The sequence below is a fragment of the Toxorhynchites rutilus genome, chromosome 2 (genome assembly GCF_029784135.1).
Source record: "Toxorhynchites rutilus septentrionalis strain SRP chromosome 2, ASM2978413v1, whole genome shotgun sequence".
Lineage (NCBI taxonomy): Eukaryota > Metazoa > Arthropoda > Insecta > Diptera > Culicidae > Toxorhynchites > Toxorhynchites rutilus.
Genome location: NC_073745.1, coordinates 283121705 through 283134292, shown reverse-complemented (window position 1 = coordinate 283134292; position 12588 = coordinate 283121705).

Below are 12588 nucleotides of genomic sequence, written 5' to 3'. Positions count from 1 at the left end.
GGTTCTCTAAACTCTGTGAGGAGAGCCAGGGGAGATGTTCAACTGTGTATTCCTGAAATTGAGTTTCAACTTCAACCACTATGAGAGCGGACATGCCATAATTTTATATGCAAGTGAATAAATTGATCCAGTAGCACAAATCGCCACTGAGAAATATCTCCGTGAATAAGTAATAATGCGAAAGTGCAACGGCCATTCGCTGCTGCACGAACAAGATATAGAAGTTTTCCGCAAACATGTTTTTGTACTTTTTCCAAACAACGGCTCGATGTTTTTGTTCACTCTCTGTGTGTGTGTGTGTGTGTTTGTGTGTGTGTGCGTTTGTTTGCTGTTCGGTGTTTGACTTTGGGAAAGTTATGCGAGAATCCTGTGGAAACGTATTACTTAGTGCAGCAGCAGAAGCAGACAGACAGATGAATCTTGTGGGAAGCGGAGAAACAGTGGTAATTGCTTGCAGTAAGGTGTTTTTGTTGGAACGGAAGTTATTTCCAATTTAGATCTCACTCGTATTGGTTACGAATTTTATTTTAAATTCAATTTGGTGCGCTAGAGTGATAGGTTGCAAGGTTGGATTGGGCATGAAGCCTCTGATGAAGTTTATTTCGTTTGGAAGCTTCTTCCGCTATCTATCGGATCAATTGGATTTCATCGAATCCAGCCACTACGGCAATTAGAACCTGGGGTTGTTTACATATCACGTGGACAGACAAAGTACGAATTTAGACCCCACTCATCCTCCGCGGACAAGCGTGGAAATTGATTTTACCTCTCCAACTTTACCTCATCAACGTGAGCAATTCTTCATTTTTGACGTAGACTTACGTCTTTCAGGAAGGGTGCCAAATCAGAAAACAGGTCCTGATTTAATGAAATAAAGTTAACGTTAATAACTATTTTCACTGTGAACGAATTCTCATGATAGACATACCAATCGAATCGGAAATTGAGATTTGTTTGATATGCTATACTAATCTCTAAACGGTTTAAATTCATGAAAACTTATTTCCCATGCATTTGTTCTGCCGATTTGTGTGCCAACCCTACCCGTATTTCGAATGCTTATAAATCGAACATTTCTTAATAGATCGGAAAGATGTTTGCATGAATTGATAGGAAATATTTTTACGCGTCTATCACAATTAATAAAATGTTATTTTTCATGAGATGAACAATTAAATAACTGTAAAATTTCAAGCGTTATCTAAACGCCCTAACTGCCAAGTTTTGATTGGCCCGATTTACGGTTTCCCCAACACAGACTTCAAAATGTAATGTACCTGTGGAAGTCCGCTTTGCAAATATACATGCAAGTCAGGGGTATTTTTGTTCCCACCGAGCTTTGTTTCCCTAACACGGACTTCCAAATCAATGTGACTGGGGGAATTCGCTCTGTCGAAAGACTGCAAAGTTTAAAGCCTCTTTAATCCAACATCAACATCATCATCTGTCGAAACATGCAAGTTGGGAGTATTTTTGGTGTTGAGTACCTTTCTACTCGCTTGCTGTTGTGCAGACCGGAATATGTTTTAGAGATGGGCAAAACAGTTCACTTTGATGAGCGGTTCAGTCACTAACCGTTCATCTAAGTGAATCAGTTCTTTTGGACCGTTCTTTCGCTCTTTCGTTCAGCGGTATTAAGAACAATATAGAATGTTAGCTGGAACCCAACATCAATAGATAGCTATTAATTGACATCGTTGGATTGGATAGTGTACATATGGGATTTATATTTTTGAAATTTAGTGGGGAAAGATAAGCTGCTTATTCTTTAAACTCGCAAACTGAATGTGAAAATATGTTTATCGGCCGACAAAATTATATTATATGTAATAATTTGATGCGCACAAAATATGTGCAATTTTTCATATTTTCTGTTTGGACAACACACAGGTTCCATGTAAGATCATATTTCATAATGTTCATTCATAGAAAAAAATCAGCAGCGATTTTCACTAACAATCAATCATAAAAAGAATCTCAATAACACACAATAGGCCAAACAATGGATTGAAAGCAACGAAAAAACTTTTTTCTCAACTTTCCCTTACTATTAGATTTTATGTTCACCTAATTCAAGGATCGTCCCGGCTTCCCCCTGATTTTTTTTTTTTTTTTTGATAATCAGGAAGTACATGAATGTTACGCGGAATTGAAAGAATACATGAAATTGGAAATATATACTTTTGCCTTCAAAACTACCAAAATCTAATTTAATTTTTAACCTCAAAATTGAGTACATATCAACAAAATAAACGCTACGTTACATGCATTTTGCTCGTAAATGACAATATCGATTTATTTTTCTTACAAGCGTTCTCGTTTTATTTACCCATTCCATCCAGCGCAAATCAGTTCAACTGCACTCGTTCTTTCGCAAACACTTCGCAAACACAGTTCGTTCCCAAACAGTTCACTCTCAATTAGTTCTTTCCCATACAGTTCACTCGCTCTCAAACGGTTCACTCGCAAACCGTTCTTTCGGAATCAGTGCGTTCACAAACCGTTCACTCGCAATCAGTTCGTGGGAAGAACGACCGTTCGTTCACTCTTTTCGGCGAACTAGTTCTTTCGTATCGTTCGTGAACGGTTTGCCCATCTATAATATGCTTCCCTAAAACGTACCTTTAAACTGAGAAGCCTAGGAAAATCGTCATTTCAGATACTAGAGGTGAATGACTTTCGCCGTTCGAGAGCTACGTAAACATGAGATGTTCAATAATTTCAGAGGGAAAAGTAAAATACAATGATCGTTTGACAAGTCGTAGTCATGGTGGTAGTCATGATGCCTAGGACTACCAAAATATGTGATCAAACGTAAGGGACGTTCATTAAATTTATTTGTAACGAAGAAAATAATTGCAAAAATTCCGATGCATTCTAAAATAATATTAGAAGTGATAAACAAGTGGATTGCATAATATAACTGCGTAGTTCTATGTCGAAAATATGCGGTCGCATCCTAGATACAATCCTTTACGATTTTTTTAAATTAATTTTTTATGAGAAAAGAATGAACTAAATAATGAAGTTGCGCTTTATTCTAGTTTATGTTTTTTTTTTATTGATGAGAAAACTACAAAAAGAAACTTGATAAAATAAATAATATACCCGAAAGATAAAGTAAGTAGCAGACATCGATATCTACCCACTCTACATTGTTTTGCCAGATTGGTCCCAACAAATGGTGTCGACAACGGTGCCGATGTCGTACCATTTTGCAATGATTTTGTCTTCGTATTTGACATCCAATTATGGGCCAACACTGTGCCAATCTGGCACCGTATCGACCAACTGCTTTCCTCTCATGTTTGTTGGTATTGAGGAGAATGAAAAAAATAAAGAAAAAAAAACACTTTTATTGGAAACATTTTATTAAACTTAAAACACTACCTGGAACATAATACTAATTCATGTAACTCAATAACTACAATTACATTATTCATTTTCTTGTGCTATTATAAAAGAAATTGATGCACTATTTGTTCTACTACTGGTCGGAACTATCAAATAGGATATTTAAGATCCTCTGCGTATTTCACTATTGTAAACTCCTTATTGACTAGCATCGAGCTTACTTTTGGTCATACAAAAGATTAATTATAATGATCTATATAGCAATATGAATGCGGAAATGAATACAACATAGCGAGATGGAAAATGAAAGGTGGGAAGATTTTTAAATCTGTGACGTCACAGATTTTGTTTATGTATGTTACTTTTCTTATAATAGTCCACTACATACGAAAAGTGTTGTTATTAAAAGTAAAAATAAGCAGATGAAATGAACAAATTAGTATTTTTTCTTAATTCAAATGCTAGCGTTCAAAATCATAGGGGCCCAACTGAAATTTTAGCAGAAACTGAAATTTCAGTATTGTTGAGGTGTTCTAAACTTTATTTCAATCTTATTTTACTTCTCGTTACATCGACCAAAAACATGAATGAACAAAGTCAGAGTTACAAAATCGTTTTTTCCTTTGGCGGAAAACATTTTACAGCGCATGAGAAAAAAGTAGCAAAAGTAGTCCACGTAAAATGCACTTGAAAAATAAATTGAATAGACTCCATATGACCTAAATTGAGACGAAAAGTTTTCTGCTTCCGTCCTAGTTTTAGACGAATGAAGTGTTCAGCACCCTAATTGTGGAAAAAGGAATTACAATTGCTAACAAGAGATAAACTACCATGAAGATGCTCTAAAATCCAAACATAGTAAAAATTAGAATACTAATTCTGATATAAGAAGAAATAACAAAAATGAAACATTTTGGTTCGTGACATGTTCTGTTTATTTTTCAAATGATGAATGTAACGCGAAAAATATTTTTTGGCTATACGTAATTATTTTCTGTATATCCTCTTTCAACGTTATTCGTTGACACATTCAATTTTGTACCATTTGAGTAACTGACTGTTATGCCTGGTATGTGAACTTCTTATCTTCCCGGCTACTAATACAATCAAAGTTTAACACAAGCAAAACCCGTGAATCTTCCCACCTTCTATTTTTCATCTCGACAACATAGTACTCGTATTGTTCGGGTTTTGTTTGTTCAAAGCAACCTGATAATTATGCATTTATTTTTGCATTTCGTGCTGCAATGCCAGTTGAAAGAACTTCTCATGGTTTTCATTTATTTTGTGTTGCATTGTTCGAACCCGGACAGAAGCGCTCTGAAAAAAAACTATGGATGGGTTATACCTATGATATAACTGCAAGGTTGACGTAGGACTGCCGTTGACTTAGTAATCAATTGTATTTCTTTAATTAGCAATAATCCCATCTCGAATGTTCCTCATTGGGTACGATATCGCCGCTGCGCAGAACTATCTTTTGTGTGTATTGATTAAACTAGTGAATGAATGAATTAATTTAATTGCAAACAAATACCAATTTAAGTCAATTTATGCATTATGGTAGTAGTTATCGCAGGAAATAGTTGTCAACATTTTGCCTAATCATCAAACGCTATGCGTAGAAGTTCAGCGAGCTGGCGACATGAAGAGATATCTTCCAATACAGTCTTGAATAATCGAGTCAAAGCGTTGCATCTGTACCTGCTTTGTAGACCGTGTTAGCAAAACGAATTCCGGAGTGTAAAAATGCAGTATTGTCGACTTGAATGTATCTGCAATGCCGTTTTTCCCAACTTCTTGGTTTCGGAATCTGTATTGGGAAAACCCATTCCGGTTTTCAAAAATGCAAGCGAGTACAAAAGTACCCACAGCTTGCATCTATTTTGCAATGCCGATTTCCTCTGGCTCCATGGTTTTGGAATCTGTGTTAGGGAAACATTTCGATTTGCAGAAACGCAAGCGAATACAAAAGTACCCGCCGCTCGCAACTATTTTGCAATGCCAATTCCCCCGGGCCTTATGATTTTGAATTCTGTGTTAGGAAGACATTCCAATTTGCAGAAACGCAAGCGAGTACAAAAGTACCCGCCGCTTGCATATATTTTGCAATATCGATTTCCTCAGGCTCCATGGTTTTGAAATCTGTGTTAGGGAAACATTTCGATTTGCAGAAACGCAAGCAAGTATAAAAGTACCCGCTGCTTAAGATTTCCCCAGGTTCCTTGGTTTCGAAGTCTGTGTTAGGGAGACATCCATTCATTCCAGCGATCGCACCTCAATCGTTGCGCAATCATAACTGAGTGGATTTCCGAGCGGCACTCGCTTATATACCTATTGGTGTGATTTCAATAGCCTGTTTTGAAAGCAATGTTAGGGCTATTTAAACAAGTTTTTGGATCAAAAAGTAACAAGCATATAACGGGTAGACATTTTATCTTTCGAATGAAGTGTTTATCATACCATTTCGTTCAGTTGTTCAGGAGCTATTAACGCTCAAAATCTCGTTCTCCGGCGTAACGTTTTCGTTTTCGAAACTTTGAACTTACACCCCAGTATAGAACTGAAAGACGTAGTCCTACGTCAAAAACACACATATAATGTTTTTCCATCTATAAATGTTTCATGAAACTTACCTCATTTCATTGTTAGGCGTATGCATTAGGCGTACATAACGTTCAATCTATTGTGTTAAGATCAGGAATGATGGAGATTAGTATAGATGTTATAACGAGATTTTTCTCATCGCATTTCTCTAGTTCCAACATCGGCTTACCAATACCTAATATCACTGCTAAAGGGTGCTTTTCGGAATATGTTGAAGAATTCTGAAATAAGCTGAACAAGCGATGTTGCACTTCTACTGTTCTGTTGCAATTGTAATGTCCTGCTGTATAATGTCCCGACTCTGGAGCTCAGAATATAAATTTCAATTGATATTTATAATAACAGGTATCCTTTCAATTCATAATTTGAATTAGCCAGCAACTAATACATCTCAAAGTGCTCCGCAGTTCCAGTTGGTTTCCGAATACTCCTCAGAAATTGCTGTTATCGAATGACCTGTTGGTTGAAAGAATTCAGTTTGAATTAGTTGATTTGAATGCGTTATCTTTTACCTATCATGGTAGTTCCCTATGATTCATAACAATGAGTAATGTTCTATTTAGATGAGCGGTCTTTCCTTCTTGTCGTGGAATAACAAATTGCAAAACTAGCAGTACATTTCCTTATACCTCCACGTACTGCATCAAAACCGACACATACAAAAAGTGCACGAATCATTTCAACACTGTATAAACTAGCAGTGTGTTCCTGCTCTCTCAGCAACATATAGGAAAGTTTGTGGATTGCTGAAAATGGAACTAATAATAATATTACGATAACAATTATTATGTTGAAAAAACTAACATTCATTCGTTCTGCCCGTTTTTGTTTGTCTGGATGACAGTTTAGCAATGGTGGGAACAAGACGGGTCTATGGTACTAGGTGAGGCCGTTTCGTCACTAAGTTGGTTAGGGGAGCGGTATATGAAAACAGTACGGAAGAAAGCAGAAGGGGAATTATTTCCTTGAAGCGTGAAAGAGACAGACTGATCACGAGCGAGCTCCGGCACAAGCGTATTGTGTTTTGTTTACAAACAGTAGATTTCCAAGATGGCTGAAGAGTTGTTTTAGCAAGTTGGCCCACCTTAGGATATACTTCTACGCGCCTTGGGTGGGAAGAGGCAAAGATCAGTGATGCCGTTTCGCTCTGCTCGATTTTTCGAATTATAAGCTATGGCAGTGCTGCCTACGGACGACACCGTGCTTATAACCGCTCGAATAGATTTTAAACTGGGTAGTGATCTAGAGGAACAGAGGATACAGATCCATTATATACAATTTGGAAAAAAGTATCAAATACGACATATTTCAAGAACGAAAGTAATTTTTCATCGTTTAAGTGATAGTTATAGGCTATTATAAATACAGTGAAGCAAAAATCGTGTTTTTTTAAATTGTAAGTAAATGCTCACCAGGTATTGTTAGAAATTATATTACATAAGTTTACAACGCCCTGAGCTGAGTATCTTACAACTCTTTCATATCAAAACATTACTCCTAAATATATTCTCTAAAGTTTGTGGTCGAAAAGCATCAGTGCGAACAACACTGGATTCTATGTTTTTCATAAGGCTGACTTCATCAGGTATCCAATTAGAATTAATTAATGTGATTCTCTCAATACGTTGAGCCCCGATTTTTTCTTTCTGCACTTTCCATTCAGCCCGCATCAAGAGCGTTTGCACAATAGAGATGGACAAACCGTTCATGAACTGATCAAAAGAACTAGTTCACCAACTGTCGTTCTTTTTTGCTGGGCAACAGTTCATATGAACTGTACACCCAGTTCAGAACGAAGTGTGTACGGTGAGCGGTGTATAAGAGGAAAGAAAACAAATGGATGATAGATGAATGGTACTCAAATTAACGAATGGAAACAAACGATAGCTCCATGAAACAACAAAAATAATATGTCGGTGTTGTCGTTTTCATATAAAACGCAACATTTCAGGATACGATGGTTTTAGATTGGATTGTTTGATTATTTATCGAATAAAATTTCAATTTCATATTTTGGAGTTCAGGGTAAATATTTCAGTAAGTTGATATGCAAATCTACCTCACTTGAAATCTACCTACAGTTGAAAGCGGATAGATTTAAACAGTCTTGTTAAACAGTAAAATTCGCGTCGCTGATATGAAATATGTTTTATGTCATATTTTTTTCCCCTTTGGTTTATTTTAGGCTCATTAGCATTTTAGCTGTAACAGAGTCGAATTTTAATCGTGTACATGTCACATGTTTATCATATCTATAATTAGCACATTACACAGTTGCCATTTTTTCGGCGTTAGAATATCCCCATTTACACAGTAGCCATTTAGGAGTAAGAGTTTTTCTTATGTTCTTCCATTATCCAGTTGGACCAGACAGCGGAGACAGTTGATTGATCATTGTTGAGTCATTTATAGAACATCAGCCCGATGTGTCTTGCAGACAAAGCAGTTGTATGGATGAATCGATCTTATTTCGACCGTGGATCGATTGTTGCGTGGATGTAGTTATTCTGTAACAACTCAAAGATGGTCATAATGAGGGCACTGAGTGTTAAACTCACGATCGAATATTATATCATATTGTGCACGATAATTTTGAGATTGACGTTCGCGGTTTGGGTACAGTTTTGCTGTAGCAGTTATTGCGATGCATCGTAAGCAAATCAGCACAAAGCTAGTGCTGAAAAAAATGAATAACAGAACGGCATTTTATGAATGAACAGTGCCACATAACATCCCACACTTTTTATACTTTTTTTGACATATCCCTCCACTGTACGAAAGAGTGAGTGAACTGCTCAAAAGAACTAGTTCACTTAAGTGAACGGATGGTCATTCAAGTGAACCGTTTTGCCCACCTCTATTGTACAATATCAGTGTCGATCCCAGTTCCCAAAGATAATTATTGTATGAATAGAAAATAGTCAGCAATTCGACTAGAAGGTAGTCACATTTTGTAAAACATCCGAAAACAAACCGTAACCGTAAACCGCCCCTAGGGACCGACGTTGGGCTCAATGTGTTATGTCAAAAAGTTGAAGCGTAAGCAACATATTTTTTACCACTTCGAATATGTCGAATTTCGTACCAACGAGAGTGTTTTTGCGGGGAGCGTTACTTTATTGCTTCAATATGAAGAAAAAAGCTGTGGAAAGTCTTCGCATTTTCGTAGAAGTTTATGGTGACTATGTTCCAACTAAACGAACGTTTCAGACGTGGTTTGCACGGTTTAAAAGTGGTAATTTTGACTTGGAAGACGAAGAACGTTCCGGACCGCCAATAAAATTTGACGATGAAGAATTGGAGGCTTTACTCGATCAAGATCCGTCACAAACGCAACATGAACTTGCAGATACACTTGGAGTAGCTCAGCAAACCATATCCGATTGTTTAATAGCAATGGGAATGATCCGAAAGATAGGACATTGGGTGCCGTATGAATTGAAGCCACGAGACGTCGAACGCCGTTTTTTCACGTGCGAACAACTGCTCCAACGACATAAAGAAATGGTTTTTTGCATCGAATCGTTACTGGCGATGAAAAGTGGGTCCATTACGACAATCCTAAACGTCGGGCAACGTATGGATATCTCGGCCATGTATCAACAACGACGGCCGTGCGGAATATTCACGGCCAGAAGGTTATGCTATCTATTTGGTGGGACTAGCTGGGTGTGGTGTACTATGACCTGCGAAAACCGAATGAAACCGTTACGGGGGACTCTACCGACGACAATTTGATGCGTTTTGTCACGATAAAGTTATTTTGCAGCACGACAATGCTCGGCCGCATGTCGCGAAACCGGTCAAAATATACATGGAAACGCTGAAAGGGAGGTCCTATCCCACCAGCCGTATTCTCCAGACATTGTTCCGTCTGATTACTACCTTTTTCGATCGATGCAATCGGGTTTACCAGCACATCTCCATTTTTGATGAAGTCAAAAATTGGATCGATTCGTGATTAGCCGACAAACCGGCCGTTTATTTCCGCAAAGGGATCCGTGAATTGCCAGAAAGATGAGAAAATGTTGTGACTAGCGATGGGCAATACTTTGAATATTAAATTTGTAACCATTTTACAGAATAAATCATTATTTTTTAAAAAAAGAAGAAACATACCGGTACTCCTATTATAATTGAAAAAACTTAGATTTGAAATATAAAACTAAAAGATTAAGATTGAAAATTTTAAATTGAGAATTTCAAATTTAAACTTTGGAATTCGAGGTTTGTAGTTAAAAATTAGAATTTGAATTAATGAAATTTTAGGTTTTGAATTTTGGAGTTGGGGTGAATTCGGTATTTCTGGACTCTCCAAGTTAAATAAAAGTTTTGTGACGTTTTGTGACGTTTTGTGACTTTAAGATTACCAAATATTGCATGTTTATTATTTGTACGCGATATTAGAATTTTCGAGTAGTTCTCTCGATTACCTTCTCACGTTTCCCAAGAATAACTCTCTACCTTCGCAATTGGAGCTCGATAAAGAATTCACACGATCTTTACCTTATTGATTTTACAGAAGGTTATTGTTGTTTATTGTTTATTGTTGTTTATTGTTTTACAATTCATCCATCGGACTTCAAGGTCTACATGGTTATACGGTTACGGTTACCTTCCCAGGTTTCTCAATGATAACACTCCGTGTTGTTGAATATAGTTGAATAAAGAAAATGCACTTCGAATAACGGAATATATCACCGGTAGGATTGGTTTTAGAGGGAGTTTTCTCGGTTACCTTCTCACATTTCCCACATTCAATTGTCGATAAAAAGTACGTTCGATAAATAATAGAATATTAGTCCGGCTATTAATTTTACAGGTTTCCTTCTCAGGATACCTGAAGATAATCTCTGTCACTTGTGATTTTCGGATTTTCGTTTCATCGAGTGATGGATAGTTCGCGTTTACATAATTATATAACTTACCTCAGTGAATCCTAATTTTTTCCAACAACTATCCCCTCGATGATATTCGCTAGGGAACCACGCCATATAGGTGACCATTCTAGCCTTCGGGCGGCGGATATGATACTAACATTCCTACCCTTCTCCTGGTGATTGTAAGGACGTGGCCGGTGTCGTTATTGACGTGATTTAAAGTTCGAATCACCGGAACATGAACAACGAGAATGGGAGTACCCAAGCGCAGTGTGTTTTTTGTGCCATTCTGCTGGTTCAGGTCAATCACGGAGAGCAACTATGAAGTGTACAGTCTACCCAAGCTCATGCTCAAGCTCAAGGGGTTGAATCAAAAAATTATATTTTAATATTCAAAAAGCGAAAAATTAAAGAAAAAATTTTAAAATTTCGATTATATTCAAAAAAAAAATTGGAGATTGTATATAATCGAGTCCGCCCTGTATTAACTTCTTCAGTTGCGTCCCTGTCCATCTACAGTATCTCAGCTTGATCGTGGTCAAGGTTAGGTGTGCGGAATGACGAAAAACAGATTGTTGGGGTGAAAATCATGGACATCCTTTCGCTCGTAGTTCTACTGAAGACACACCCAGAGTGTTTGTTGTCAAGTACAATGGTTCAGGAAACGAATAGGTGGAAATATACATCTAGAGCTAGACAGTTATTCTCTAGACAAAAACTGCCTTCGATAAAGTTGTTACATATAGCGCTCATTTTCAAAATAGGGTGACCAAAATTTTAAGTGCAGTAAAAAAATCTACCTTTTTTATCATTATAGATAGAGGTGAACATAGCTCGACAAAATGTTGTATTCCCAGTTATTTCAATAAACTGTGTAGAACAAAGTTATCATTTAATATAACCGATCATAGTTGCATGAAAAGTGACTATGAAAAAAAGATTTTTATGCTTTAACTTTTGCATTTCAAATTCTATACCAAAACTGTCATAGCACGACTTTAAAAACCTATCACGACAAATATTTAGCAGCAAAGAAACCTCAATATTAATTAATTCCACTCATTCCACTTGTTTGTCGACAAAGTAGATATAGAATCGCGGATTACTCACGAATACAACGAATATTCACCGACTGCATACCGCAACTCTGAAAATGCACATGAAACACAAACCGAACCTTCGAATTTTCCGTTGATGTGTTATTTTCAACCATCGGGCATGTGAGCACTAACAAACAAACAATTAAAAGCTCAAATTCATCTCTCTCGTTGCTTTCAAAAAAGCAAGTTCAAAAGGCAGTATAATTTTGTTATTGTTGTTGAGACGAATGATTTCATTCATTCTGATGCCTCTGTAATTCAGCACACCGCCGCCGTGATAACTTTGATGAACTCGGTGTTATTATAAATACCACGATACTGTCATGTCACGGAGAAAAACATGTATATTTGTCACTTGTGTTTTAGATGGTGAAAGCTAGTCACGCGGAGGGAGTAAGTAACATTTTGAATCTTGTCTTGCATTTTTTAGGAAAGAAAAGATAAACAAACAGCAATTAACCCGCTTGGTGGCATTTTTATACGAAATCCTGACGTATCCAGAGGACGTAAACTTGTTTATTTGGACTCGGTTACTGTGATAAGAGGAGTAATTAAGAACTAAAAATGTAGCTCCCGCAAGCCCATTGAAACATCAGCAATTCCAAATGAAATCGTCCTAAAAATGCAGATTTTGAAAACTTGTATTT